Consider the following 7,051-nt stretch of genomic DNA (forward strand, 5'->3'; position numbering starts at 1 on the left):
ACTGTGGAGAAGCGAGTCAGTGGTGGCACAGATGGGAATGACACCACTGACTGCTGCACGTACTGATTCTGCTGCATAGCCTGCAAGAAAGCAGTGTTGCAGGCGTGTAACACATTCAGCTGTTGCTCAGGACTAAGGTGATCCGCCATGCCCCGTTGAATTTTACTAAAGAAATGGTGCGCCGGTCTATTGAGGTCGGCCTCCAGCCGTTCAAAGCGCTGGTCGGAAGAGTGGAAGAGGTGTTCCATGTGGTTAAAACCACGTTCCATTAGTGAAAAACCACTTTCCACTCTTTCGGCCAGCGTCTTGAGGCTGGCATAAAAGGCTTCGCTCAAGTGCATAAACTCGGGCATGACATTCCTGTCCGAGGCCCTCTGCCGCTGGCGGGTAGTGCCCGCATAACCAGTGGCAGAGACCTGGGACAGGGGAACACATGATGGACCAGCTTCCTAGTCACCAGCTGTCTGTGTTGCAGACCTGCAACTTGCTTCCTGGCTGTCGGATGGCTGGGACGGGTCCGAGGTTGATCGATGAAGAACCGCTCCAGGGACAGGTTGCAGGGTGCTGCTTCAGGTGCTGTGGAAAAAAAAGGTAAACATTAGTATCAAGCATTAACAAGACGGATCATCTGTGGAAGAAAAAATCACCGATTATGTTCAATGAAAACACAAAAAAAAAAGGAAATTATACTTACGCTCTGGTGGCAAGGACCGGTCGTAGGAATTCCAAAGCACGATGATATCGGTACTTGGTTCTGCTCCTTGCTGATGAGCCACTGCAAACCTGTCCCTCAGCACAAACCTCAGTGTTGAACCGGTCCTTCATCGAGCGCCAAAGTGTGCGGACTTTGTTCACTGTTGAAAAAATAATAAAATAAACATTATACAATGCACAGCTGGCAACATCTTGTATAATCACGGACACCTGATTTCCCTTGTCAAACAGTCAATGCGGCATCAAAAAAAAAACAATACACAATGCATTGACTGTTGAACCTGAGGACACTTGTGTGTTTACTGCAGGAATATATCTTGCAGTAAACACACAAGTATCATCAGGTGCAAGAGATAAAGCATGAACAATAGAACATTGCAATTCACAATGCAAAAACTGTTGAATCTGATGACACGTGTGTTCACTGCAAGAATATATCTTGCAGGAAACACACAAGTATCATCAGGTGCAAGAGATAAAGCATGAAGAATACAGCATTAAAAATCTCAATGCCTTGACTGCTGAACCTGAGGACGCTTGTGTGTTTACTGCAAGAATATATCTTGCAGTAAACACACAAGTATCATCAGGTGCAAGAGATAAAGCATGAACAATAGAACATTACAATTCACAATGCAAAGACTGTTGATCCTGAGGACACTTGTGTGTTCACTGCAAGAATATATCTTGCAGGAAACACACAAGTATCATCAGGTGCAAGAGATAAAGCATGAAGAATACAGCATTAAAAATCACAATGCCTTAACTGTTGAACCTGAGGACACTTCTGTGTTTACTGCAAGAATATATCTTGCAGGAAGCACACAAGTATCATCAGGTGCAAGAGATAAAGAATGAAGAATACAGCATTAAAAATCTCACTGCCTTGACTGCTTAACCTGAGGACACTTGTGTGTTCACTGCAAGAATATATCTTGCAGGGAACACACAAGTATCATCAGGTGCAAGAGCTAAAGCATGAACAATAGAACATTACAATTCACAATGCAAAGACTGTTGATCCTGAGGACACTTGTGTGTTAACTGCAAGAATATATCTTGCAGTAAACACACAAGTATCATCAGGTGCAAGAGATAAAGCATGAACAATACAACATTACAATTCACAATGCATTGACTGTTGAACCTGAGGACACTTGTGTGTTCACTGCAAGAATATATCTTGCAGGAAACACACAAGTATCATCAGGTGCAAGAGATAAAGCATGAAGAATACAGCATTAAAAATCACAATGCAAAGACTGTTGAACCTGAGGACACTTGTGTGTTCATTGCAAGAAAATATCTTGCAGTAAACACACAAGTATCATCAGGTGCAAGAGATAAAGCATGAACAATACATTACAATTCACAATGCATTGACTGTTGAACCTGAGAACACTTGTGTGTTCACTGCAAGAATATATCTTGCAGGAAACACACAAGTATCATCAGGTGCAAGAGATAAAGCATGAAGAATACAGCATTAAAAATCACAATGCCTTGGCTGCTGAACCTGAGGACACTTGTGTGTTTACTGCAAGAATATATCTTGCAGGAAACACACAAGTATCATCAGGTGCAAGAGATAAAGCATGAAGAATACAGCATTAAAAATCACAATGCCTTGACTGCTGAACCTGAGGACACTTGTGTGTTCACTGCAAGAATATATCTTGCAATAAACACACAAGTATCATCAGGTGCAAGAGATAAAGCATGAAGAATACAGCATTAAAAATCACAATGCCTTGACTGGTGAACCTGAGGACGCTTGTGTGTTTACTGCAAGAATATATCTTGCAGGAAACACACAAGTATTATCAGGTGCAAGAGATAAAGCATGAACAATACAACATTACAATTCACAATGCACTGACTGTTGAACCTGAGGACACGTGTTCACTGCAAGAATATATCTTGCAGTAATCACACAAGTATCATCAGGTGCAAGAGACAAAGCATGAACAATACGACATTACAATTCACAATGCATTCAATCTTGTTCCTGAGCACACTGTTATGGTCCCTGATAGAATCTATCTATCAGGAAACAAAACGGTATCCTCAGGACAAAGACTGAATGCGGCATCACAGAACAGGGAAATACTTACTAAACGCCTTCTTTAAAGTTGCAGAGGTCAGAGGTGTATCTAGGCTTTCTGGCACCCGGGGCAAGAAGTCGGTTCGGCGCCCCCCCCCAGTACATAAGCGATTTCCAAACATAGTCATGTACTGACGAGCTGCTCTCCCTAATGATCTCAATGTTCAATGAAAAACTGAAAGAAGCAGGAAGAGAAGCTCGTCACAAGACCATAAGTATGCGATTTTCATAGTGAAGTGTCCATGTGATGACTACTGGAACCTGCAGAGCTGAATCCTGACATTGCAGCTTCTGAATTCTCACAACAAATACACTGTACACTTAGGATTCTCCCGTACCGGTGGCAAGATGGCAAGAGTACACGGTCATGTCAGCACAAGCATGTGATTTATATACTTCTGGCCACATTCCGACTAGACGTGCCCGGCCTCGCTCTGTCATTATCATTGAGTGAGGCCACATATGTCTAGTCAGCATGTGACCGCATGTATGTAAATTACCGGCACAGCGTTCAGTGAGCACTGTGAGAATTCAGAAGTCTGCAGTCACATAGAATGTCTGCAGACTCAGCAGACCTGGACAACCCCTGTAATGCTCCTGACATAAATAAAAAACATGAGCATTAGTCAGTATCACAAATAATATTTATATCCAGGTACCTTATAGATGACGTTGTCTCTGGAGTCGTTCTCCTTCTTTTCTTCTTGTCCAGACCCCTTGATGAGTTTTCTCATCCACATCTCATCTCTGCAGACTTCCATCTTCTCCGGTCTTCTGCAGCAAATCTCCACATGATACCCTTAAAGATAGAAGTGTCATTATAATGCTCTTAAATAAAAATATCTGCAATACAGTGTATACTGTCTCCTCACACTATTCCCCTCCCTCCTCATACTGTCTCCTCTAACATCCCCCCTGTTCACCATACTGTCTCCTCATATATTTACCCCCTCACTCTCTATACTGCCTGCTCACACATACCCCCTGACTCCCCATACTGTGTCTGCACACATCCCATCACCCTCACTCCCCATATTGTGTCCACATAGATTTTTTCCATCGCTACTCATACTGTATCCACATACATTTACCCGATTGACTCCCCATACTGTCTGCACCCATCCCCCACTCACCATACTGTGCCTGCACCCATCCCCCATACTGTTTCCTCATACATGCCCTCATACATACACTCTTCATTTGTGTCCTCAAATCTCCCCACACACATAAGTATCCCCCATCCCCACTCCAAATCCTCACACACATTAAATATCCCAACTCCAAATCCCCCCACACATTATGTTCCCCCCTCCCCACTCAAAATCCCCCCACACATTATGTTCCCTTATCCCCACTTATCCCTATAATGTCCTTAGGTTTCCCCCATAATGTCCTCTGGTTCCCCCATAACGTCCTCAGGTTTCCCCCCATAATATCCTCAGGTTTCCCCTATAATGTCCTCAGGTTTCCCCCATAATGTCCTCAGGTTTCCCCCATAATATCCTCAGGTTTCCCCTATAATGTCCTCAGGTTTCCCCATAATATCCTCAGGTTTCCCCCATAATATCCTCAGGTTTCCCCTCATAATATCCTCAGGTTTCCCCTCATAATATCCTCAGGTTTCCCCTCATAATATCCTCAGGTTTCCCCCATAATGTCCTCAGGTTTCCCCCATAATATCTTCACGTTTCCCCTATAATATCTTCAGGTTTCCCCCATAATATCCTCAGGTTTCCCCCATAATGTCCTCAGGTTTCCCCCATAATATCCTCAGGTTTCCCCTCATAATATCCTCAGGTCCCCCCATAATATCCTCAGGTTTCCCCCATAATGTCCTCAGGTTTCTCCTTCGTTCCCCCCCATATGTTCCTCATCTTTCTCCACCACACCACATGAATATGTCTGCACCATCCATGGCCTTGCTCCTCACACACTGTCTGGGCCCAATCTTCCCTTGCACTGACTCCATATAGCCGCTAGCGTCCAACCCCGACCCCAACCATCCCTTCCTAGCCCCCAGAGCATGTCCTAATTTACATCAATAATCTTCTTCGGTGTCTTCAGCTCCATTATCAGTCTGGAGCACTTACCACCAACCGCAACGCTGCCTGCCTGCCTCCCTGCCTGGGTCTTCGCCTCTGAAGAGCCGGGCGCCGGCGTGTGACGTCAGCAGCGTGATCATGTGACCTGATCACGCTGCTGGTGCTTCATTGATGCGGAAGTGCCGGCAGCGATGAGGGGCCGCTGGCACTTACAGAACAAGTGATTTAGTGTCAGACAGACAGAGTCACATGTATGTACTGGCGTCTGAAGACGCTAGTACACCGAAGCGCAGCACTTTCTCTGCGCCAGCTGTCAGTTTGACAGTCGGCTCAGTCAGAGAACGGGAGAATCATCTGAGTGTGGGGGCGGCAGAATGCCGCTGACGGGGAGTCTCGACACTCCTCCTTGGACCGCCGCATCAGGCGGCCCGATGGCGCCCCCTGACAGCTGCGCCCGGGGCAAATGCCCCGGCTGCCCCCCCTGGATACGCCCCTGGCAGAGGTGCAGTCCCAGCCCTCCATCAACGCAGCGGCCACCTCATGCCAGAGCTGCCGGGTCACCACAATGTCCTTGTACTGCTGGTCACGGCTGTCCCACAACGGGACACGCTCCTGGACAAGGATGATCAGTTGCTCGTTGTCAATGTACAGGTCTTCATCCCTTTGTGGAACCTAGAAAAGAAATACATTTAGAATCGTGGAAATTGTGGAGAATGGTATAGAGAAAAAAACATAGAACATGAAAAACAGGAATAGAAAGCAGAATTTAAAATAAAAGGTAACTTTAAATAATGGATACTTACATTGCGTCTCCTCCCCGCCGGGACTTGTGTACGCTGCTCCAGCTGTTCCGGCTCACTTGGCTGGTCCGATGCTGAGGTCTGTAAAAAAGAACAGAAATATTTACCCATTTCTAGAGGCCGGTATACTTACATAAAGGCAGCAAAATACTCACCTCACGCTATGCTTCTTCCAATTCTTCCCTGGAAGGACTGTATTGGGATCCAGAAGACATGCTGGAAAAATAAAAAAAAAACATTAGTGCATAATATATTTTAAAGGACAGGCTCACATAAATTGATTTTAGAATACTCACATTATAGCTGCTCTGTTCTCCAAAGTAGTGGATTGTCTCTGGCTGGGTGGGTGTTGTCTTGTCTTCTTTGTCTTGTAGTCTGTCTGGAGAGTAATGATCTGGAACTACAGACCCCTTGTTTTGTCTACCCTCCTCCAAAACAATGTTGCTTGTTTAGGGGGTGTATTAAACAAGTGTTTAGACATTGTTTACTCTGAAATCGCGCACGCTCACAAAGCGCTGACATGCGCACTTCATAGCGCACGTCAGCGACACCATAGACTATGGTACTATTTTTTTGCGCATTGCGTGCGCTGACGCACGCATGTGATTTTTTAATGACGTTGGGCGGAATAAAAATTGCAACATGTAGCGTCCGGCGCGTCTGGGCGCACACCTGGAAAATGCACAGCGCACGCAAACGCTGAGGCCCGCGTGCAATCACTGGACACTGCGCCTGCCATTTTAAAGACAGGGGACAATTGCGCGTACGACCGATAGCGCACAATGCGCTGCGCGATAAAGTGCAGGTGTGAAACCAGCCTAAGTCCTGCTTTTTCCCATCTAAGCATGCCCGTGAGACGACCGCTCATTGGTGGTCAGAGGTGACATGATCAGGTCCTCAAGCAGCTCGGATTGGGCCATCAGCAAGGACCTGGAAGGCTGCGGCTATAAAAGGATTGCACGGCTGTGCGCTATTATAGTCCATGTGGAGTGAGTGTTGATTGCACGTATGAATGTGTGTGGTGAATGACTCGTTATGAAACCCCTACCCTTGGTACAGATGTGTTGTTCAGCCTTGCCAGTTAGGGCCTAGGCTGGAGGCAGAGTCAGGGACTAGCTTCAGCGACAAGTAGTGGCTTTGCCTGTACGCCACTGTGCCCTTGGTCTGCACTCCACAGTAGCCAGCGTCTATTCGTGGCATTCGCAGATGTGACGTCGTGCGCTTAGTGGGTCTAGAGAGGCTCTTACCCCGCGTCCTTGGGGCAGAGTGTTGTGACCGTACATTAGCGCTGATTCAGCTGTGCCCTGTGACAGTCAACAGGGTACGGCATCTGTGCACTGTGGTTCCGTGGCTCTGTGAAGCAACAGAGCCCGTTGCTACTACACACTGGG

General features: G+C 46.3%; 1 long non-coding RNA gene across 1 annotated transcript; it reads right to left on the bottom strand.

The window, feature by feature from the left end:
* Positions 1-452: 452 nt before the first annotated feature.
* LOC141097522 (uncharacterized) lies at positions 453-2,962 on the bottom strand. The gene is made up of 3 exons (XR_012233978.1): positions 2,829-2,962; positions 695-854; positions 453-576 (listed from the first exon to the last, which is right to left on the bottom strand). It is a non-coding gene; the product is annotated as an uncharacterized lncRNA (long non-coding RNA).
* Positions 2,963-7,051: the final 4,089 nt, after the last annotated feature.

Source organism: Dendrobates tinctorius, unplaced genomic scaffold, assembly GCF_039654945.1.
Source record: "Dendrobates tinctorius isolate UK_male_01 unplaced genomic scaffold, ASM3965494v1 ptg000084l, whole genome shotgun sequence".
NCBI lineage: Eukaryota > Metazoa > Chordata > Amphibia > Anura > Dendrobatidae > Dendrobates > Dendrobates tinctorius.